The sequence below is a fragment of the Brienomyrus brachyistius genome, chromosome 2 (genome assembly GCF_023856365.1).
Source record: "Brienomyrus brachyistius isolate T26 chromosome 2, BBRACH_0.4, whole genome shotgun sequence".
NCBI lineage: Eukaryota > Metazoa > Chordata > Actinopteri > Osteoglossiformes > Mormyridae > Brienomyrus > Brienomyrus brachyistius.
Window position 1 is genome coordinate 40,433,047 of NC_064534.1, and position 21,281 is coordinate 40,454,327.

Here is a 21,281-nt window from a genome sequence, read left to right on the forward strand (position 1 = left end):
GCCACAGAAGACTCGATGTTATTGGCAAAGCAAGGTCTGCTCTTCTCCTCCCTTCAAAACTTGCTAAAAGCTTTATTTAAAAGAGCAGGTTGGCCGGGGTAATTCACACCCTTCAATGCCAGATTAATGTTTAGGATAGTGGGAATCACAGAGGTATTAGGGATGGAAACTTCTTTGCTGGTGGTAGAAGCGGTCTGGTGAATTTTTAGAGAGAAGAGGCCGTCGATGTTTCAATGTAGAAAATTGTTCTGGATGCAGCCTGCAGTATGGACTTGTTGGTGTGTGTAGCTCCCAGTGTTCTGACAGCGCGACGTTTTGGGGAAGCATGTGATTCAACAGCTACCAGTGGGCTTCGTGCGGCAGAGATTTTGTGGCTGTTAGCGGAGTTGATAACACAGGGTTGTTAAGAGAAGCCTGCATGAGGTAGGCAAAGGAGTAATGTTTGCCGGCGGGGGACGTGCGGCGATTAACCTGTGCGGTAGTGAAAAGGAGTTAAAGAGAAGGAAGTGTGCGGATGCGGAAAGAATGGAATAATTGTGGTAGGCTGCCGGCTGAGTAGTTTGGTGAATGTTTGGTGTGGTTCCGGCACTGCCGATTGGATGGTGGGGCTGCAGTGTGAGTCAGATAAAAAAAAAAAAAAAAAACAGGAGTAGGATCCAATGGGACTAACTGGCATGTATAGACGCGTGTAATGCAAAAGGGCTATTTTTGGTAGCGTCTCTCACTTACGGCCATACCACCCTGAACGCGCCCGATTTCGTCTGATCTTGGAAGCTAAGCAGGCTAGGGTCTGGTTAGTACTTGAATGGGAGACCGTCTGGGAATACCAGGTGCTGTAAGCTTTTCTCACTTTTACTTTATACAGGGGGCGCTCCACTTCACGATTAATTTAAATGTATCACTCCCCTTCCATTTTACTATTTTATATATTTCTTTTTTCTCTCATTCATAAAGGCAGCTTTTACACACCGTTTTACTCTAAATACTGCCTGGTAATTATAGCTGCTGTAAGCTGTTCGTGCCTTTATTCCACCAGGGCGCGATCTTCTCACAAACTTGAAGACTGTCACTCCCCATTCACGTTTTACAACTTATTGTTAATAATAAAGAGACAGCTTTTTACACACAGTTTTAAACAAAGTACTAATATAATTCCTCTTCAACTCACCGCTTTGTTTTCTATGCAAAAACCACTTCGCCACAGAATATTCGATATTATTGCCATATTATCTGCTCTTCTCCTCCTTTCAAAACTTGCTAAAAGCTGTATTTAAAAGAGCAGGTTGGCCGGGGTAATTTACACACTTCAATGCCAGCTTAATGTTTAGGTTAGTGGGAATCACAGAAGAATTAGGGATGGAAACTTCTTTGCTGGTGGTAGAAGCGGTCTGGTGAATTTTTAGAGAGAAGAGGCTGTCGATGTTTGAATGTAGAAAATTGTTCTGGCTGCAGCCTGCAGTATGGACTTGTTGGTGTGTGTAGCTCCCAGTGCTCTGACAGCGCGACGTTTTGGAGAAGCATGTGATTCAACAGCTACCAGTGGGCTTCGTGCGGCAGAGATTTTGTGGCTGTTAGCGGAGTTGATAACAGAGGGTTGTTAAGAGAATCCTGCAAGAGGTAGGCAAAGGAGTAATGTTTGCCGGCGGGGGACGTGCAGCGATTAACCTGTGAGGTAGTGAAAAGGAGTTAAAGAGAAGGAAGTGTGCGGATGCGGAAAGAATGGAATAATTGTGGTAGGCTGCCGGCTGAGTAGTTTGGTGAATGTTTGGTGTGGGTCCGGCGCTGCCGATTGGATGGTGGGGCTGCAGTGTGAGTCAGATAAAAAAAAAAAAAAAACCAGGAGTAGGATCCAATGGGACTAACTGGCATGTATAGACGCGTGTAATGCAAAAGGGCTGTTTTTGGTAGCATCTCTCGCTTACGGCCATACCACCCTGAACACGCCCGATCTCATCTGATCTCGGAAGCCAAGCAGCGTTGGGTCTGGTTAGTATTTGGATGGGAGACCTCCTGGGAATACCAGGTGCTGTAAGCTTTTCTCACTTTTACTTTATACAGGGGGCGCTCCACTTCACGATTAATTTAAATCTATCACTCCCCTTCCATTTTACTATTTTATATATATATATTTTTTTTTTCTCTCATTCATGAAGGCAGCTTTTACACACGTTTTACTCTAAATACTGCCTGGTAATTCTAGGTGCTGTAAGCTGTTCGTGCCTTTATTCCACCAGGGCGCGATCTTCTCACAAACTTGAAGACTGTCACTCCCCATTCACGTTTTACAACTTATTGTTAATGATAAAGAGACAGCTTTTTACACACAGTTTTAAACAAAGTACTGATATAATTCCTCTTCAACTCACCGCTTTGTTTTCTATGCAAAAACCACTTCGCCACAGAAGACTCGATGTTATTGGCAAAGCAAGGTCTGCTCTTCTCCTCCCTTCAAAACTTGCTAAAAGCTTTATTTAAAAGAGCAGGTTGGCCGGGGTAATTCACACCCTTCAATGCCAGATTAATGTTTAGGATAGTGGGAATCACAGAGGTATTAGGGATGGAAACTTCTTTGCTGGTGGTAGAAGCGGTCTGGTGAATTTTTAGAGAGAAGAGGCCGTCGATGTTTCAATGTAGAAAATTGTTCTGGATGCAGCCTGCAGTATGGACTTGTTGGTGTGTGTAGCTCCCAGTGTTCTGACAGCGCGACGTTTTGGGGAAGCATGTGATTCAACAGCTACCAGTGGGCTTCGTGCGGCAGAGATTTTGTGGCTGTTAGCGGAGTTGATAACACAGGGTTGTTAAGAGAAGCCTGCATGAGGTAGGCAAAGGAGTAATGTTTGCCGGCGGGGGACGTGCGGCGATTAACCTGTGCGGTAGTGAAAAGGAGTTAAAGAGAAGGAAGTGTGCGGATGCGGAAAGAATGGAATAATTGTGGTAGGCTGCCGGCTGAGTAGTTTGGTGAATGTTTGGTGTGGTTCCGGCACTGCCGATTGGATGGTGGGGCTGCAGTGTGAGTCAGATAAAAAAAAAAAAAAAAACAGGAGTAGGATCCAATGGGACTAACTGGCATGTATAGACGCGTGTAATGCAAAAGGGCTATTTTTGGTAGCGTCTCTCACTTACGGCCATACCACCCTGAACGCGCCCGATTTCGTCTGATCTTGGAAGCTAAGCAGGCTAGGGTCTGGTTAGTACTTGAATGGGAGACCGTCTGGGAATACCAGGTGCTGTAAGCTTTTCTCACTTTTACTTTATACAGGGGGCGCTCCACTTCACGATTAATTTAAATGTATCACTCCCCTTCCATTTTACTATTTTATATATTTCTTTTTTCTCTCATTCATAAAGGCAGCTTTTACACACCGTTTTACTCTAAATACTGCCTGGTAATTATAGCTGCTGTAAGCTGTTCGTGCCTTTATTCCACCAGGGCGCGATCTTCTCACAAACTTGAAGACTGTCACTCCCCATTCACGTTTTACAACTTATTGTTAATAATAAAGAGACAGCTTTTTACACACAGTTTTAAACAAAGTACTAATATAATTCCTCTTCAACTCACCGCTTTGTTTTCTATGCAAAAACCACTTCGCCACAGAATATTCGATATTATTGGCATATTATCTGCTCTTCTCCTCCTTTCAAAACTTGCTAAAAGCTGTATTTAAAAGAGCAGGTTGGCCGGGGTAATTTACACACTTCAATGCCAGCTTAATGTTTAGGTTAGTGGGAATCACAGAAGAATTAGGGATGTAAACTTCTTTGCTGGTGGTAGAAGCGGTCTGGTGAATTTTTAGAGAGAAGAGGCTGTCGATGTTTGAATGTAGAAAATTGTTCTGGCTGCAGCCTGCAGTATGGACTTGTTGGTGTGTGTAGCTCCCAGTGCTCTGACAGCGCGACGTTTTGGAGAAGCATGTGATTCAACAGCTACCAGTGGGCTTCGTGCGGCAGAGATTTTGTGGCTGTTAGCGGAGTTGATAACAGAGGGTTGTTAAGAGAATCCTGCAAGAGGTAGGCAAAGGAGTAATGTTTGCCGGCGGGGGACGTGCAGCGATTAACCTGTGAGGTAGTGAAAAGGAGTTAAAGAGAAGGAAGTGTGCGGATGCGGAAAGAATGGAATAATTGTGGTAGGCTGCTGGCTGAGTAGTTTGGTGAATGTTTGGTGTGGGTCCGGCGCTGCCGATTGGATGGTGGGGCTGCAGTGTGAGTCAGATAAAAAAAAAAAAAAGAACATTAGTAGGATCCAATGGGACTAACTGGCATGTATAGACGCGTGTAATGCAAAAGGGCTGTTTTTGGTCGCATCTCTCGCTTATGGCCATACCACCCTGAACACGCCCGATCTCGGAAGCCAAGCAGGGTAGGGTCTGGTTAGTACTTGGATGGGAGACCTCCTGGGAATACCAGGTGCTGTAAGCTTATCTCACTTTTACTTTATACAGGGGGCGCTCCACTTCACGATTAATTTAAATCTATCACTCCCCTTCCATTTTATTATTTTATATATATATATATTTTTTTTCTCTCATTCATAAAGGCAGCTTTTACACACGTTTTACTCTAAATACTGCCTGGTAATTCTAGGTGCTGTAAGCTGTTCGTGCCTTTATTCCACCAGGGCGCGATCTTCTCACAAACTTGAAGACTGTCACTCCCCATTCACGTTTTACAACTTATTGTTAATGATAAAGAGACAGCTTTTTACACACAGTTTTAAACAAAGTACTGATATAATTCCTCTTCAACTCACCGCTTTGTTTTCTATGCAAAAACCACTTCGCCACAGAAGACTCGATATGATTGGCAAAGCAAGGTCTGCTCTTCTCCTCCCTTCAAAACTTGCTAAAAGCTTTATTTAAAAGAGCAGGTTGGCCGGGGTAATTCACACCCTTCAATGCCAGATTAATGTTTAGGTTAGTGGGAATCACAGAGGTATTAGGGATGGAAACTTCTTTGCTGGTGGTAGAAGCGGTCTGGTGAATTTTTAGAGAGAAGAGGCCGTCGATGTTTCAATGTAGAAAATTGTTCTGGATGCAGCCTGCAGTATGGACTTGTTGGTGTGTGTAGCTCCCAGTGTTCTGACAGCGCGACGTTTTGGGGAAGCATGTGATTCAACAGCTACCAGTGGGCTTCGTGCGGCAGAGATTTTGTGGCTGTTAGCGGAGTTGATAACACAGGGTTGTTAAGAGAAGCCTGCATGAGGTAGGCAAAGGAGTAATGTTTGCCGGCGGGGGACGTGCGGCGATTAACCTGTGCGGTAGTGAAAAGGAGTTAAAGAGAAGGAAGTGTGCGGATGCGGAAAGAATGGAATAATTGTGGTAGGCTGCCGGCTGAGTAGTTTGGTGAATGTTTGGTGTGGTTCCGGCACTGCCGATTGGATGGTGGGGCTGCAGTGTGAGTCAGATAAAAAAAAAAAAAAAAACAGGAGTAGGATCCAATGGGACTAACTGGCATGTATAGACGCGTGTAATGCAAAAGGGCTATTTTTGGTAGCGTCTCTCACTTACGGCCATACCACCCTGAACGCGCCCGATCTCGTCTGATCTTGGAAGCTAAGCAGGCTAGGGTCTGGTTAGTACTTGAATGGGAGACCACCTGGGAATACCAGGTGCTGTAAGCTTTTCTCACTTTTACTTTATACAGGGGGCGCTCCACTTCACGATTAATTTAAATGTATCACTCCCCTTCCATTTTACTATTTTATATATTTCTTTTTTCTCTCATTCATAAAGGCAGCTTTTACACACCGTTTTACTCTAAATACTGCCTGGTAATTATAGCTGCTGTAAGCTGTTCGTGCCTTTATTCCACCAGGGCGCGATCTTCTCACAAACTTGAAGACTGTCACTCCCCATTCACGTTTTACAACTTATTGTTAATAATAAAGAGACAGCTTTTTACACACAGTTTTAAACAAAGTACTAATATAATTCCTCTTCAACTCACCGCTTTGTTTTCTATGCAAAAACCACTTCGCCACAGAATATTCGATATTATTGGCATATTATCTGCTCTTCTCCTCCTTTCAAAACTTGCTAAAAGCTGTATTTAAAAGAGCAGGTTGGCCGGGGTAATTTACACACTTCAATGCCAGCTTAATGTTTAGGTTAGTGGGAATCACAGAAGAATTAGGGATGGAAACTTCTTTGCTGGTGGTAGAAGCGGTCTGGTGAATTTTTAGAGAGAAGAGGCTGTCGATGTTTGAATGTAGAAAATTGTTCTGGCTGCAGCCTGCAGTATGGACTTGTTGGTGTGTGTAGCTCCCAGTGCTCTGACAGCGCGACGTTTTGGAGAAGCATGTGATTCAACAGCTACCAGTGGGCTTCGTGCGGCAGAGATTTTGTGGCTGTTAGCGGAGTTGATAACAGAGGGTTGTTAAGAGAATCCTGCAAGAGGTAGGCAAAGGAGTAATGTTTGCCGGCGGGGGACGTGCAGCGATTAACCTGTGAGGTAGTGAAAAGGAGTTAAAGAGAAGGAAGTGTGCGGATGCGGAAAGAATGGAACAATTGTGGTAGGCTGCTGGCTGAGTAGTTTGGTGAATGTTTGGTGTGGGTCCGACGCTGCCGATTGGATGGTGGGGCTGCAGTGTGAGTCAGATAAAAAAAAAAAAAAGAACATTAGTAGGATCCAATGGGACTAACTGGCATGTATAGACGCGTGTAATGCAAAAGGGCTGTTTTTGGTCGCATCTCTCGCTTATGGCCATACCACCCTGAACACGCCCGATCTCATCCGATCTCGGAAGCCAAGCAGGGTAGGGTCTGGTTAGTACTTGGATGGGAGACCTCCTGGGAATACCAGGTGCTGTAAGCTTATCTCACTTTTACTTTATACAGGGGGCGCTCCACTTCACGATTAATTTAAATCTATCACTCCCCTTCCATTTTACTATTTTATATATATATATTTTTTTTTTCTCTCATTCATGAAGGCAGCTTTTACACACGTTTTACTCTAAATACTGCCTGGTAATTCTAGGTGCTGTAAGCTGTTCGTGCCTTTATTCCACCAGGGCGCGATCTTCTCACAAACTTGAAGACTGTCACTCCCCATTCACGTTTTACAACTTATTGTTAATGATAAAGAGACAGCTTTTTACACACAGTTTTAAACAAAGTACTGATATAATTCCTCTTCAACTCACCGCTTTGTTTTCTATGCAAAAACCACTTCGCCACAGAAGACTCGATATTATTGGCAAAGCAAGGTCTGCTCTTCTCCTCCCTTCAAAACTTGCTAAAAGCTTTATTTAAAAGAGCAGGTTGGCCGGGGTAATTCACACCCTTCAATGCCAGATTAATGTTTAGGTTAGTGGGAATAACAGAGGTATTAGGGATGGAAACTTCTTTGCTGGTGGTAGAAGCGGTCTGGTGAATTTTTAGAGAGAAGAGGCCGTCGATGTTTCAATGTAGAAAATTGTTCTGGATGCAGCCTGCAGTATGGACTTGTTGGTGTGTGTAGCTCCCAGTGTTCTGACAGCGCGACGTTTTGGGGAAGCATGTGATTCAACAGCTACCAGTGGGCTTCGTGCGGCAGAGATTTTGTGGCTGTTAGCGGAGTTGATAACACAGGGTTGTTAAGAGAAGCCTGCATGAGGTAGGCAAAGGAGTAATGTTTGCCGGCGGGGGACGTGCGGCGATTAACCTGTGCGGTAGTGAAAAGGAGTTAAAGAGAAGGAAGTGTGCGGATGCGGAAAGAATGGAATAATTGTGGTAGGCTGCCGGCTGAGTAGTTTGGTGAATGTTTGGTGTGGTTCCGGCACTGCCGATTGGATGGTGGGGCTGCAGTGTGAGTCAGATAAAAAAAAAAAAAAAAACAGGAGTAGGATCCAATGGGACTAACTGGCATGTATAGACGCGTGTAATGCAAAAGGGCTATTTTTGGTAGCGTCTCTCGCTTACGGCCATACCACCCTGAACGCGCCCGATCTCGTCTGATCTTGGAAGCTAAACAGGCTAGGGTCTGGTTAGTACTTGAATGGGAGACCGCCTGGGAATACCAGGTGCTGTAAGCTTTTCTCACTTTTACTTTATACAGGGGGCGCTCCACTTCACGATTAATTTAAATGTATCACTCCCCTTCCATTTTACTATTTTATATATTTCTTTTTTCTCTCATTCATAAAGGCAGCTTTTACACACCGTTTTACTCTAAATACTGCCTGGTAATTCTAGGTGCTGTAAGCTGTTCGTGCCTTTATTCCACCAGGGCGCGATCTTCTCACAAACTTGAAGACTGTCACTCCCCATTCACGTTTTACAACTTATTGTTAATAATAAAGAGACAGCTTTTTACACACAGTTTTAAACAAAGTACTAATATAATTCCTCTTCAACTCACCGCTTTGTTTTCTATGCAAAAACCACTTCGCCACAGAATATTCGATATTATTGGCATATTATCTGCTCTTCTCCTCCTTTCAAAACTTGCTAAAAGCTGTATTTAAAAGAGCAGGTTGGCCGGGGTAATTTACACCCTTCAATGCCAGCTTAATGTTTAGGTTAGTGGGAATCACAGAAGAATTAGGGATGGAAACTTCTTTGCTGGTGGTAGAAGCGGTCTAGTGAATTTTTAGAGAGAAGAGGCTGTCGATGTTTGAATGTAGAAAATTGTTCTGGCTGCAGCCTGCAGTATGGACTTGTTGGTGTGTGTAGCTCCCAGTGCTCTGACAGCGCGACGTTTTGGAGAAGCATGTGATTCAACAGCTACCAGTGGGCTTCGTGCGGCAGAGATTTTGTGGCTGTTAGCGGAGTTGATAACAGAGGGTTGTTAAGAGAATCCTGCAAGAGGTAGGCAAAGGAGTAATGTTTGCCGGCGGGGGACGTGCAGCGATTAACCTGTGAGGTAGTGAAAAGGAGGTAAAGAGAAGGAAGTGTGCGGATGCGGAAAGAATGGAATAATTGTGGTAGGCTGCCGGCTGAGTAGTTTGGTGAATGTTTGGTGTGGGTCCGGCGCTGCCGATTGGATGGTGGGGCTGCAGTGTGAGTCAGATAAAAAAAAAAAAAAAACCAGGAGTAGGATCCAATGGGACTAACTGGCATGTATAGACGCGTGTAATGCAAAAGGGCTGTTTTTGGTAGCATCTCTCGCTTACGGCCATACCACCCTGAACACGCCCGATCTCATCTGATCTCGGAAGCCAAGCAGCGTAGGGTCTGGTTAGTATTTGGATGGGAGACCTCCTGGGAATACCAGGTGCTGTAAGCTTTTCTCACTTTTACTTTATACAGGGGGCGCTCCACTTCACGATTAATTTAAATCTATCACTCCCCTTCCATTTTACTATTTCATATATATATATATTTTTTTTTTCTCTCATTCATAAAGGCAGCTTTTAGAAACCGTTTTACTCTAAATACTTCCTGGTAATTCTAGGTGCTGTAAGCTGTTCGTGCCTTTATTCCACCAGGGCGCGATCTTCTCACAAACTTGAAGACTGTCACTCCCCATTCACGTTTTACAACTTATTGTTAATGATAAAGAGACAGCTTTTTACACACAGTTTTAAACAAAGTACTGATATTATTCCTCTTCAACTGACCGCTTTGTTTTCTATGCAAAAACCACTTCGCCACAGAAGACTCGATATTATTGGCATAGCAAGTTCTGCTCTTCTCCTTTCAAAACTTGCTAAAAGCTGTATTTAAAAGAACAGATTGGCCGGGGTAATTCACACCCTTCAATGCCAGCTTAATGTTTAGGTTAGTGGGAATCACAGAGGAATTAGGGATGGAAACTTCTTTGCTGGTGGTAGAAGCGGTCTGGTGAATTTTTAGAGAGAAGAGGCCGTCGATGTTTGAATGTAGAAAATTGATCTGGCTGCAGCCTGCAGTATGGACTTGTTGGTGTGTGTAGCTCCCAGTGTTCTGACAGCGCGACGTTTTGGGGAAGCATGTGATTCAGCAGCTACCAGTGGGCTTCGTGCGGCGGAGATTTTGTGGCTGTTAGCGGAGTTGATAACAGAGGGTCGTTAAGAGAAGCCTACATGCAGTAGGCAAAGGAGTAATGTTTGCCGGCGGGGGACGTGCGGCGATTAACCTGTGCGGTAGTGAAAAGGAGTTAAAAAGAAGGAAGTGTGCGGATGCGGAAAGAATGGAATAATTGTGGTAGGCTGCCGGCTGAGTAGTTTGGTGAATGTTTGGTGTGGGTCCGGCGCTGCCGATTGGATGGTGGGGCTGCAGTGTGAGTCAGATAAAAAAAAAAAAAACCAGGAGTAGGATCCAATGGGACTAACTGGCATGTATAGACGCGTGTAATGCAAAATGGCTGTTTTTGGTAGCATCTCTCGCTTATGGCCATACCACCCTGAACACGCCCGATCTCATCTGATCTTGGAAGCTAAGCAGGGTAGGGTCTGGTTAGTACTTGGATGGGAAACCACCTGGGAATACCAGGTGCTGTAAGCTTTTCTCACTTTTACTTTATACAGGGGGCGCTCCACTTCACGATTAATTTAAATCTATCACTCCCCTTCCATTTTACTATTTTATATATATTTATATTTTTTTTCTCTCATTCATAAAGGCAGCTTTTAGAAACCGTTTTACTCTAAATACTTCCTGGTAATTCTAGGTGCTGTAAGCTGTTCGTGCCTTTATTCCACCAGGTCGCGATCTTCTCACAAACTTGAAGACTGTCACTCCCCATTCACGTTTTACAACTTATTGTTAATGATAAAGAGACAGCTTTTTACACACAGTTTTAAACAAAGTACTGATATTATTCCTCTTCAACTGACCGCTTTGTTTTCTATGCAAAAACCACTTCGCCACAGAAGACTCGATATTATTGGCATAGCAAGTTCTGCTCTTCTCCTTTCAAAACTTGCTAAAAGCTGTATTTAAAAGAACAGATTGGCCGGGGTAATTCACACCCTTCAATGCCAGCTTAATGTTTAGGTTAGTGGGAATCACAGAGGAATTAGGGATGGAAACTTCTTTGCTGGTGGTAGAAGCGGTCTGGTGAATTTTTAGAGAGAAGAGGCCGTCGATGTTTGAATGTAGAAAATTGTTCTGGCTGCAGCCTGCAGTATGGACTTGTTGGTGTGTGTAGCTCCCAGTGTTCTGACAGCGCGACGTTTTGGGGAAGCATGTGATTCAGCAGCTACCAGTGGGCTTCGTGCGGCGGAGATTTTGTGGCTGTTAGCGGAGTTGATAACAGAGGGTCGTTAAGAGAAGCCTGCATGCAGTAGGCAAAGGAGTAATGTTTGCCGGCGGGGGACGTGCAGCGATTAACCTGTGAGGTAGTGAAAAGGAGGTAAAGAGAAGGAAGTGTGCGGATGCGGAAAGAATGGAATAATTGTGGTAGGCTGCCGGCTGAGTAGTTTGGTGAATGTTTGGTGTGGGTCCGGCGCTGCCGATTGGATGGTGGGGCTGCAGTGTGAGTCAGATAAAAAAAAAAAAAAAACCAGGAGTAGGATCCAATGGGACTAACTGGCATGTATAGACGCGTGTAATGCAAAAGGGCTGTTTTTGGTAGCATCTCTCGCTTACGGCCATACCACCCTGAACACGCCCGATCTCATCTGATCTCGGAAGCCAAGCAGCGTAGGGTCTGGTTAGTATTTGGATGGGAGACCTCCTGGGAATACCAGGTGCTGTAAGCTTTTCTCACTTTTACTTTATACAGGGGGCGCTCCACTTCACGATTAATTTAAATCTATTACTCCCCTTCCATTTTACTATTTCATATATATATATTTTTTTTTTTCTCTCATTCATAAAGGCAGCTTTTAGAAACCGTTTTACTCTAAATACTTCCTGGTAATTCTAGGTGCTGTAAGCTGTTCGTGCCTTTATTCCACCAGGGCGCGATCTTCTCACAAACTTGAAGACTGTCACTCCCCATTCACGTTTTACAACTTATTGTTAATGATAAAGAGACAGCTTTTTACACACAGTTTTAAACAAAGTACTGATATTATTCCTCTTCAACTGACCGCTTTGTTTTCTATGCAAAAACCACTTCGCCACAGAAGACTCGATATTATTGGCATAGCAAGTTCTGCTCTTCTCCTTTCAAAACTTGCTAAAAGCTGTATTTAAAAGAACAGATTGGCCGGGGTAATTCACACCCTTCAATGCCAGCTTAATGTTTAGGTTAGTGGGAATCACAGAGGAATTAGGGATGGAAACTTCTTTGCTGGTGGTAGAAGCGGTCTGGTGAATTTTTAGAGAGAAGAGGCCGTCGATGTTTGAATGTAGAAAATTGATCTGGCTGCAGCCTGCAGTATGGACTTGTTGGTGTGTGTAGCTCCCAGTGTTCTGACAGCGCGACGTTTTGGGGAAGCATGTGATTCAGCAGCTACCAGTGGGCTTCGTGCGGCGGAGATTTTGTGGCTGTTAGCGGAGTTGATAACAGAGGGTCGTTAAGAGAAGCCTACATGCAGTAGGCAAAGGAGTAATGTTTGCCGGCGGGGGACGTGCGGCGATTAACCTGTGCGGTAGTGAAAAGGAGTTAAAAAGAAGGAAGTGTGCGGATGCGGAAAGAATGGAATAATTGTGGTAGGCTGCCGGCTGAGTAGTTTGGTGAATGTTTGGTGTGGGTCCGGCGCTGCCGATTGGATGGTGGGGCTGCAGTGTGAGTCAGATAAAAAAAAAAAAAACCAGGAGTAGGATCCAATGGGACTAACTGGCATGTATAGACGCGTGTAATGCAAAATGGCTGTTTTTGGTAGCATCTCTCGCTTATGGCCATACCACCCTGAACACGCCCGATCTCGTCTGATCTTGGAAGCTAAGCAGGGTAGGGTCTGGTTAGTACTTGGATGGGAAACCACCTGGGAATACCAGGTGCTGTAAGCTTTTCTCACTTTTACTTTATACAGGGGGCGCTCCACTTCACGATTAATTTAAATCTATCACTCCCCTTCCATTTTACTATTTTATATATATTTATATTTTTTTTCTCTCATTCATAAAGGCAGCTTTTAGAAACCGTTTTACTCTAAATACTTCCTGGTAATTCTAGGTGCTGTAAGCTGTTCGTGCCTTTATTCCACCAGGTCGCGATCTTCTCACAAACTTGAAGACTGTCACTCCCCATTCACGTTTTACAACTTATTGTTAATGATAAAGAGACAGCTTTTTACACACAGTTTTAAACAAAGTACTGATATTATTCCTCTTCAACTGACCGCTTTGTTTTCTATGCAAAAACCACTTCGCCACAGAAGACTCGATATTATTGGCATAGCAAGTTCTGCTCTTCTCCTTTCAAAACTTGCTAAAAGCTGTATTTAAAAGAACAGATTGGCCGGGGTAATTCACACCCTTCAATGCCAGCTTAATGTTTAGGTTAGTGGGAATCACAGAGGAATTAGGGATGGAAACTTCTTTGCTGGTGGTAGAAGCGGTCTGGTGAATTTTTAGAGAGAAGAGGCCGTCGATGTTTGAATGTAGAAAATTGTTCTGGCTGCAGCCTGCAGTATGGACTTGTTGGTGTGTGTAGCTCCCAGTGTTCTGACAGCGCGACGTTTTGGGGAAGCATGTGATTCAGCAGCTACCAGTGGGCTTCGTGCGGCGGAGATTTTGTGGCTGTTAGCGGAGTTGATAACAGAGGGTCGTTAAGAGAAGCCTGCATGCAGTAGGCAAAGGAGTAATGTTTGCCGGCGGGGGACGTGCGGCGATTAACCTGTGTGGTAGTGAAAAGGAGTTAAAAAGAAGGAAGTGTGCGGATGCGGAAAGAATGGAATAATTGTGGTAGGCTGCCGGCTGAGTAGTTTGGTGAATGTTTGGTGTGGGTCCGGCGCTGCCGATTGGATGGTGGGGCTGCAGTGTGAGTCAGATAAAAAAAAAAAAACCAGGAGTAGGATCCAATGGGACTAACTGGCATGTATAGACGCGTGTAATGCAAAATGGCTGTTTTTGGTAGCATCTCTCGCTTACGGCCATACCACCCTGAACACACCCGATCTCGTCTGATCTTGGAAGCTAAGCAGGGTAGGGTCTGGTTAGTACTTGGATGGAAAACCACCTGGGAATACCAGGTGCTGTAAGCTTTTCTCACTTTTACTTTATACAGGGGGCGCTCCACTTCACGATTAATTTAAATCTATCACTCCCCTTCCATTTTACTATTTTATATATATTTATATTTTTTTTCTCTCATTCATAAAGGCAGCTTTTAGAAACCGTTTTACTCTAAATACTTCCTGGTAATTCTAGGTGCTGTAAGCTGTTCGTGCCTTTATTCCACCAGGTCGCGATCTTCTCACAAACTTGAAGACTGTCACTCCCCATTCACGTTTTACAACTTATTGTTAATGATAAAGAGACAGCTTTTTACACACAGTTTTAAACAAAGTACTGATATTATTCCTCTTCAACTGACCGCTTTGTTTTCTATGCAAAAACCACTTCGCCACAGAAGACTCGATATTATTGGCATAGCAAGTTCTGCTCTTCTCCTTTCAAAACTTGCTAAAAGCTGTATTTAAAAGAACAGATTGGCCGGGGTAATTCACACCCTTCAATGCCAGCTTAATGTTTAGGTTAGTGGGAATCACAGAGGAATTAGGGATGGAAACTTCTTTGCTGGTGGTAGAAGCGGTCTGGTCAATTTTTAGAGAGAAGAGGCCGTCGATGTTTGAATGTAGAAAATTGTTCTGGCTGCAGCCTGCAGTATGGACTTGTTGGTGTGTGTAGCTCCCAGTGTTCTGACAGCGCGACGTTTTGGGGAAGCATGTGATTCAGCAGCTACCAGTGGGCTTCGTGCGGCGGAGATTTTGTGGCTGTTAGCGGAGTTGATAACAGAGGGTCGTTAAGAGAAGCCTGCATGCAGTAGGCAAAGGAGTAATGTTTGCCGGCGGGGGACGTGCGGCGATTAACCTGTGTGGTAGTGAAAAGGAGTTAAAAAGAAGGAAGTGTGCGGATGCGGAAAGAATGGAATAATTGTGGTAGGCTGCCGGCTGAGTAGTTTGGTGAATGTTTGGTGTGGGTCCGGCGCTGCCGATTGGATGGTGGTGCTGCAGTGTGAGTTAGACAAAAAAAAAAAAACCAGGAGTAGGATCCAATGGGACTAACTGGCATGTATAGACGCGTGTAATGCAAAAGGGCTGTTTTTGGTAGCATCTCTCGCTTGCGGCCATACCACCCTGAACACGCCTGATCTCGTCTGATCTCGGAAGCCAAGCAGGGTATGGTCTGGTTAGTACTTAGATGGGAGACCACCTGGGATTACCAGGTGCTGTAAGCTTTTCTCACTTTTACTTTATACAGGGGGCGCTCCACTTCACGATTAATTTAAATCTATCACTCCCCTTCCATTTTACTATTATATATATATATATTTTTTTTTTCTCTCATTCATAAAGGCAGCTTTTACACACCGTTTTACTCTAAATACTTCCTGGTAATTCTAGGTGCTGTAAGCTGTTCGTGCCTTTATTCCACCAGGGCGCGATCTTCTCACAAACTTGAAGACTGTCACTCCCCATTCACGTTTTACAACTTATTGTTAATGATAAAGAGACAGCTTTTTACACACAGTTTTAAACAAAGTTCTGATATTATTCCTCTTCAACTGACCGCTTTGTTTTCTATGCAAAAACCACTTCGCCACAGAAGACTCGATATTATTGGCATAGCAAGCTCTGCTCTTCTCCTTTCAAAACTTGCTAAAAGCTGTATTTAAAAGAACAGATTGGCCAGGGTAATTCACACCCTTCAATGCCAGCTTAATGTTTAGGTTAGTGGGAATCACAGAGGAATTAGGGATGGAAACTTCTTTGCTGGTGGTAGAAGCGGTCTGGTGAATTTTTAGAGAGAAGAGGCCGTCGATGTTTGAATGTAGAAAATTGTTCTGGCTGCAGCCTACAGTATGGACTTGTTGGTGTGTGTAGCTCCCAGTGTTCTGACAGCGCGACGTTTTGGGGAAGCATGTGATTCAGCAGCTACCAGTGGGCTTCGTGCGGCGGAGATTTTGTGGCTGTTAGCGGAGTTGATAACAGAGGGTCGTTAAGAGAAGCCTGCATGCAGTAGGCAAAGGAGTAATGTTTGCCGGCGGGGGACGTGCGGCGATTAACCTGTGCGGTAGTGAAAAGGAGTTAAAAAGAAGGAAGTGTGCGGATGCGGAAAGAATGGAATAATTGTGGTAGGCTGCCGGCTGAGTAGTTTGGTGAATGTTTGGTGTGGGTCCGGCGCTGCCGATTGGATGGTGGTGCTGCAGTGTGAGTCAGATAAAAAAAAAAAAAACCAGGAGTAGAATCCAATGGGACTAACTGGCATGTATAGACGCGTGTAATGCAAAAGGGCTGTTTGTGGTAGCATCTCTCGCTTATGGCCATACCACCCTGAACACGCCTGATCTCATCTGATCTCGGAAGCCAAACAAGGTAGGGTCTGGTTAGTACTTGGATGGGAGACCTCCTGGGAATACCAGGTGCTGTAAGCTTTTCTCACTTTTACTTTATACAGGGGGCGCTCCACTTCACGATTAATTTAAATCTAGCACTCCCCTTCCATTTTACTATTTTATATATATATATATTTTTTTCTCTCTTTCATAAAGCCAGCTTTTAGAAACCGTTTTACTCTAAATACTTCCTGGTAATTCTAGGTGCTGTAAGCTGTTCGTGCCTTTATTCCACCAGGGCGCGATCTTCTCACAAACTTGAAGACTGTCACTCCCCATTCACGTTTTACAACTTATTGTTAATGATAAAGAGACAGCTTTTTACACACAGTTTTAAACAAAGTACTGATATTATTCCTCTTCAACTGACCGCTTTGTTTTCTATGCAAAAACCACTTCGCCACAGAAGACTCGATATTATTGGCATAGCAAGCTCTGCTCTTCTCCTTTCAAAACTTGCTAAAAGCTGTATTTAAAAGAACAGATTGGCCAGGGTAATTCACACCCTTCAATGCCAGCTTAATGTTTAGGTTAGTGGGAATCACAGAGGAATTAGGGATGGAAACTTCTTTGCTGGTGGTAGAAGCGGTCTGGTGAATTTTTAGAGAGAAGAGGCCGTCGATGTTTGAATGTAGAAAATTGTTCTGGCTGCAGCCTACAGTATGGACTTGTTGGTGTGTGTAGCTCCCAGTGTTCTGACAGCGCGACGTTTTGGGGAAGCATGTGATTCAGCAGCTACCAGTGGGCTTCGTGCGGCGGAGATTTTGTGGCTGTTAGCGGAGTTGATAACAGAGGGTCGTTAAGAGAAGCCTGCATGCAGTAGGCAAAGGAGTAATGTTTGCCGGCGGGGGACGTGCGGCGATTAACCTGTGTGGTAGTGAAAAGGAGTTAAAAAGAAGGAAGTGTGCGGATGCGGAAAGAATGGAATAATTGTGGTAGGCTGCCGGCTGAGTAGTTTGGTGAATGTTTGGTGTGGGTCCGGCGCTGCCGATTGGATGGTGGTGCTGCAGTGTGAGTTAGACAAAAAAAAAAAAAACCAGGAGTAGGATCCAATGGGACTAACTGGCATGTATAGACGCGTGTAATGCAAAAGGGCTGTTTTTGGTAGCATCTCTCGCTTGCGGCCATACCACCCTGAACACGCCCGATCTCGTCTGATCTCGAAAGCCAAGCAGGGTATGGTCTGGTTAGTACTTAGATGGGAGACCACCTGGGATTACCAGGTGCTGTAAGCTTTTCTCACTTTTACTTTATACAGGGGGCGCTCCACTTCACGATTAATTTAAATCTATCACTCCCCTTTCATTTTACTATTATATATATATATATTTTTTTTTTTTCTCTCATTCATAAAGGCAGCTTTTACACACCGTTTTACTCTAAATACTTCCTGGTAATTCTAGGTGCTGTAAGCTGTTCGTGCCTTTATTCCACCAGGGCGCGATCTTCTCACAAACTTGAAGACTGTCACTCCCAATTCACGTTTTACAACTTATTGTTAATGATAAAGAGACAGCTTTTTACACACAGTTTTAAACAAAGTTCTGATATTATTCCTCTTCAACTGACCGCTTTGTTTTCTATGCAAAAACCACTTCGCCACAGAAGACTCGATATTATTGGCATAGCAAGCTCTGCTCTTCTCCTTTCAAAACTTGCTAAAAGCTGTATTTAAAAGAACAGATTGGCCAGGGTAATTCACACCCTTCAATGCCAGCTTAATGTTTAGGTTAGTGGGAATCACAGAGGAATTAGGGATGGAAACTTCTTTGCTGGTGGTAGAAGCGGTCTGGTGAATTTTTAGAGAGAAGAGGCCGTCGATGTTTGAATGTAGAAAATTGTTCTGGCTGCAGCCTACAGTATGGACTTGTTGGTGTGTGTAGCTCCCAGTGTTCTGACAGCGCGACGTTTTGGGGAAGCATGTGATTCAGCAGCTACCAGTGGGCTTCGTGCGGCGGAGATTTTGTGGCTGTTAGCGGAGTTGATAACAGAGGGTCGTTAAGAGAAGCCTGCATGCAGTAGACAAAGGAGTAATGTTTGCCGGCGGGGGACGTGCGGCGATTAACCTGTGCGGTAGTGAAAAGGAGTTAAAAAGAAGGAAGTGTGCGGATGCGGAAAGAATGGAATAATTGTGGTAGGCTGCCGGCTGAGTAGTTTGGTGAATGTTTGGTGTGGGTCCGGCGCTGCCGATTGGATGGTGGTGCTGCAGTGTGAGTCAGATAAAAAAAAAAAAAACCAGGAGTAGAATCCAATGGGACTAACTGGCATGTATAGACGCGTGTAATGCAAAAGGGCTGTTTGTGGTAACATCTCTCGCTTATGGTCATACCACCCTGAACACGCCTGATCTCATCTGATCTCGGAAGCCAAACAAGGTAGGGTCTGGTTAGTACTTGGATGGGAGACCTCCTGGGAATACCAGGTGCTGTAAGCTTTTCTCACTTTTACTTTATACAGGGGGCGTTCCACTTCACGATTAATTTAAATCTAGCACTCCCCTTCCATTTTACTATTTTATATATATATATATATTTTTCTCTCTTTCATAAAGCCAGCTTTTAGAAACCGTTTTACTCTAAATACTTCCTGGTAATTCTAGGTGCTGTAAGCTGTTCGTGCCTTTATTCCACCAGGGCGCGATCTTCTCACAAACTTGAAGACTGTCACTCCCCATTCACGTTTTACAACTTATTGTTAATGATAAAGAGACAGCTTTTTACACACAGTTTTAAACAAAGTACTGATATTATTCCTCTTCAACTGACCGCTTTGTTTTCTATGCAAAAACCACTTCGCCACAGAAGACTCGATATTATTGGCATAGCAAGCTCTGCTCTTCTCCTTTCAAAACTTGCTAAAAGCTGTATTTAAAAGAACAGATTGGCCAGGGTAATTCACACCCTTCAATGCCAGCTTAATGTTTAGGTTAGTGGGAATCACAGAGGAATTAGGGATGGAAACTTCTTTGCTGGTGGTAGAAGCGGTCCGGTGAATTTTTAGAGAGAAGAGGCCGTCGATGTTTGAATGTAGAAAATTGTTCTGGCTGCAGCCTACAGTATGGACTTGTTGGTGTGTGTAGCTCCCAGTGTTCTGACAGCGCGACGTTTTGGGGAAGCATGTGATTCAGCAGCTACCAGTGGGCTTCGTGCGGCGGAGATTTTGTGGCTGTTAGCGGAGTTGATAACAGAGGGTCGTTAAGAGAAGCCTGCATGCAGTAGGCAAAGGAGTAATGTTTGCCGGCGGGGGACGTTCGGCGATTAACCTGTGCGGTAGTGAAAAGGAGTTAAAAAGAAGGAAGTGTGCGGATGCGGAAAGAATGGAATAATTGTGGTAGGCTGCCGGCTGAGTAGTTTGGTGAATGTTTGGTGTGGGTCCGGCGCTGCCGATTGGATGGTGGTGCTGCAGTGTGAGTCAGATAAAAAAAAAAAAAAAGAACATTAGTAGGATCCAATGGGACCAACTGGCATGTATAGAGGCGTGTAATGCAAAAGGGCTGTTTTTGGTAGCATCTCTCGCTTATGGCCATACCACCCTGAACACGCCCGATCTTGTCTGATCTCGGAAGCTAAGCAGGGTAGGTTCTGGTTAGTACTTGGATGGGAGACCACCTGGGAATACCAGGTGCTGTAAGCTTTTCTCACTTTTACTTTATACAGGGGGCACTCCACTTCACGATTAATTTAAATCTATCACTCCCCTTCCGTTTTACTATTTTATATATATATAACTATATATTTTTTCTCTCATTCATAAAGGCAGCTTTTACACACCGTTTTACTCTAAATACTTCCTGGTAATTCTAGCTGCTGTAAGCTGTTCGTGCCTTTATTCCACCAGGGCGCGATCTTCTCACAAACTTGAAGACTGTCACTCCCCATTCACGTTTTACAACTTATTGTTAATGATAAAGAGACAGCTTTTTACACACAGTTTTAAACAAAGTACTGATATTATTCCTCTTCAACTGACCGCTTTGTTTTCTATGCAAAAACCACTTCGCCACAGAAGACTCGATATTATTGGCATAGCAAGCTCTGCTCTTCTCCTTTCAAAACTTGCTAAAAGCTGTATTTAAAAGAACAGATTGGCCAGGGTAATTCACACCCTTCAATGCCAGCTTAATGTTTAGGTTAGTGGGAATCACAGAGGAATTAGGGATGGAAACTTCTTTGCTGGTGGTAGAAGCGGTCTGGTGAATTTTTAGAGAGAAGAGGCCGTCGATGTTTGAATGTAGAAAATTGTTCTGGCTGCAGCCTGCAGTATGGACTTGTTGGTGTGTGTAGCTCCCAGTGTTCTGACAGCGTGACGTTTTGGGGAAGCATGTGATTCAGCAGCTACCAGTGGGCTTCGTGCGGCGGAGATTTTGTGGCTGTTAGCGGAGTTGATAACAGAGGGTCGTTAAGAGAAGCCTGCATGCAGTAGGCAAAGGAGTAATGTTTGCCGGCGGGGGACGTGCGGCGATTAACCTGTGCGGTAGTGAAAAGGAGTTAAAAAGAAGGAAGTGTGCGGATGCGGAAAGAATGGAATAATTGTGGTAGGCTGCCGGCTGAGTAGTTTGGTGAATGTTTGGTGTGGGTCCGGCGCTGCCGATTGGATGGTGGGGCTGCAGTGTGAGTCAGATAAAAAAAAAAAAAAAGAACATTAGTAGGATCCAATGGGACCAACTGGCATGTATAGAGGCGTGTAATGCAAAAGGGATGTTTTTGGTGGCATCTCCCGCTTACGGCCATACCACCCTGAACACGCCTGATCTCGTCTGATCTCGGAAGCCAAGCAGGGTAGGGTCTGGTTAGTACTTGGATGGGAGACCACCTGGGATTACCAGGTGCTGTAAGCTTTTCTCACTTTTACTTTATACAGGGGGCGCTCCACTTCACGATTAATTTAAATCTATCACTCCCCTTCCATTTTACTATTTTATATATATA

The 21,281-nt window shown here is 44.3% G+C and overlaps 15 non-coding genes and 3 pseudogenes across 15 annotated transcripts; all 18 read left to right on the top strand.

Annotated features, from left to right (window-relative positions):
* Nucleotides 1-723: 723 nt before the first annotated feature.
* LOC125731122 (5S ribosomal RNA) lies at nucleotides 724-842 on the top strand. The gene has a single exon (XR_007391408.1). It is a non-coding gene; the product is annotated as a 5S ribosomal RNA (ribosomal RNA).
* Nucleotides 843-1,916: 1,074 nt separating this feature from the next.
* On the top strand, nucleotides 1,917-2,035 carry LOC125735698 (5S ribosomal RNA). The gene has a single exon (XR_007394990.1). It is a non-coding gene; the product is annotated as a 5S ribosomal RNA (ribosomal RNA).
* A 1,082-nt stretch (nucleotides 2,036-3,117) lies between these two features.
* Nucleotides 3,118-3,236, top strand: LOC125731123 (5S ribosomal RNA). The gene has a single exon (XR_007391409.1). It is a non-coding gene; the product is annotated as a 5S ribosomal RNA (ribosomal RNA).
* A 1,074-nt stretch (nucleotides 3,237-4,310) lies between these two features.
* On the top strand, nucleotides 4,311-4,419 carry LOC125731630 (5S ribosomal RNA; annotated as a pseudogene).
* A 1,082-nt stretch (nucleotides 4,420-5,501) lies between these two features.
* On the top strand, nucleotides 5,502-5,620 carry LOC125736852 (5S ribosomal RNA). The gene has a single exon (XR_007396120.1). It is a non-coding gene; the product is annotated as a 5S ribosomal RNA (ribosomal RNA).
* A 1,074-nt stretch (nucleotides 5,621-6,694) lies between these two features.
* Nucleotides 6,695-6,813, top strand: LOC125732675 (5S ribosomal RNA). Its single transcript, XR_007392048.1, has one exon. It is a non-coding gene; the product is annotated as a 5S ribosomal RNA (ribosomal RNA).
* Nucleotides 6,814-7,895: 1,082 nt separating this feature from the next.
* Nucleotides 7,896-8,014, top strand: LOC125736558 (5S ribosomal RNA). The gene has a single exon (XR_007395836.1). It is a non-coding gene; the product is annotated as a 5S ribosomal RNA (ribosomal RNA).
* Nucleotides 8,015-9,088: 1,074 nt separating this feature from the next.
* LOC125735768 (5S ribosomal RNA) lies at nucleotides 9,089-9,207 on the top strand. Its single transcript, XR_007395058.1, has one exon. It is a non-coding gene; the product is annotated as a 5S ribosomal RNA (ribosomal RNA).
* A 1,080-nt stretch (nucleotides 9,208-10,287) lies between these two features.
* Nucleotides 10,288-10,406, top strand: LOC125734384 (5S ribosomal RNA). The gene has a single exon (XR_007393698.1). It is a non-coding gene; the product is annotated as a 5S ribosomal RNA (ribosomal RNA).
* Nucleotides 10,407-11,486: 1,080 nt separating this feature from the next.
* LOC125735769 (5S ribosomal RNA) lies at nucleotides 11,487-11,605 on the top strand. The gene has a single exon (XR_007395059.1). It is a non-coding gene; the product is annotated as a 5S ribosomal RNA (ribosomal RNA).
* A 1,079-nt stretch (nucleotides 11,606-12,684) lies between these two features.
* On the top strand, nucleotides 12,685-12,803 carry LOC125735039 (5S ribosomal RNA). Its single transcript, XR_007394338.1, has one exon. It is a non-coding gene; the product is annotated as a 5S ribosomal RNA (ribosomal RNA).
* A 1,077-nt stretch (nucleotides 12,804-13,880) lies between these two features.
* LOC125734928 (5S ribosomal RNA) lies at nucleotides 13,881-13,999 on the top strand. The gene has a single exon (XR_007394230.1). It is a non-coding gene; the product is annotated as a 5S ribosomal RNA (ribosomal RNA).
* Nucleotides 14,000-15,076: 1,077 nt separating this feature from the next.
* Nucleotides 15,077-15,195, top strand: LOC125731556 (5S ribosomal RNA; annotated as a pseudogene).
* A 1,078-nt stretch (nucleotides 15,196-16,273) lies between these two features.
* On the top strand, nucleotides 16,274-16,392 carry LOC125736329 (5S ribosomal RNA). The gene has a single exon (XR_007395610.1). It is a non-coding gene; the product is annotated as a 5S ribosomal RNA (ribosomal RNA).
* Nucleotides 16,393-17,469: 1,077 nt separating this feature from the next.
* Nucleotides 17,470-17,588, top strand: LOC125731619 (5S ribosomal RNA; annotated as a pseudogene).
* A 1,080-nt stretch (nucleotides 17,589-18,668) lies between these two features.
* LOC125736672 (5S ribosomal RNA) lies at nucleotides 18,669-18,787 on the top strand. Its single transcript, XR_007395947.1, has one exon. It is a non-coding gene; the product is annotated as a 5S ribosomal RNA (ribosomal RNA).
* Nucleotides 18,788-19,867: 1,080 nt separating this feature from the next.
* Nucleotides 19,868-19,986, top strand: LOC125736088 (5S ribosomal RNA). The gene has a single exon (XR_007395371.1). It is a non-coding gene; the product is annotated as a 5S ribosomal RNA (ribosomal RNA).
* Nucleotides 19,987-21,071: 1,085 nt separating this feature from the next.
* LOC125736414 (5S ribosomal RNA) lies at nucleotides 21,072-21,190 on the top strand. Its single transcript, XR_007395693.1, has one exon. It is a non-coding gene; the product is annotated as a 5S ribosomal RNA (ribosomal RNA).
* Nucleotides 21,191-21,281: the final 91 nt, after the last annotated feature.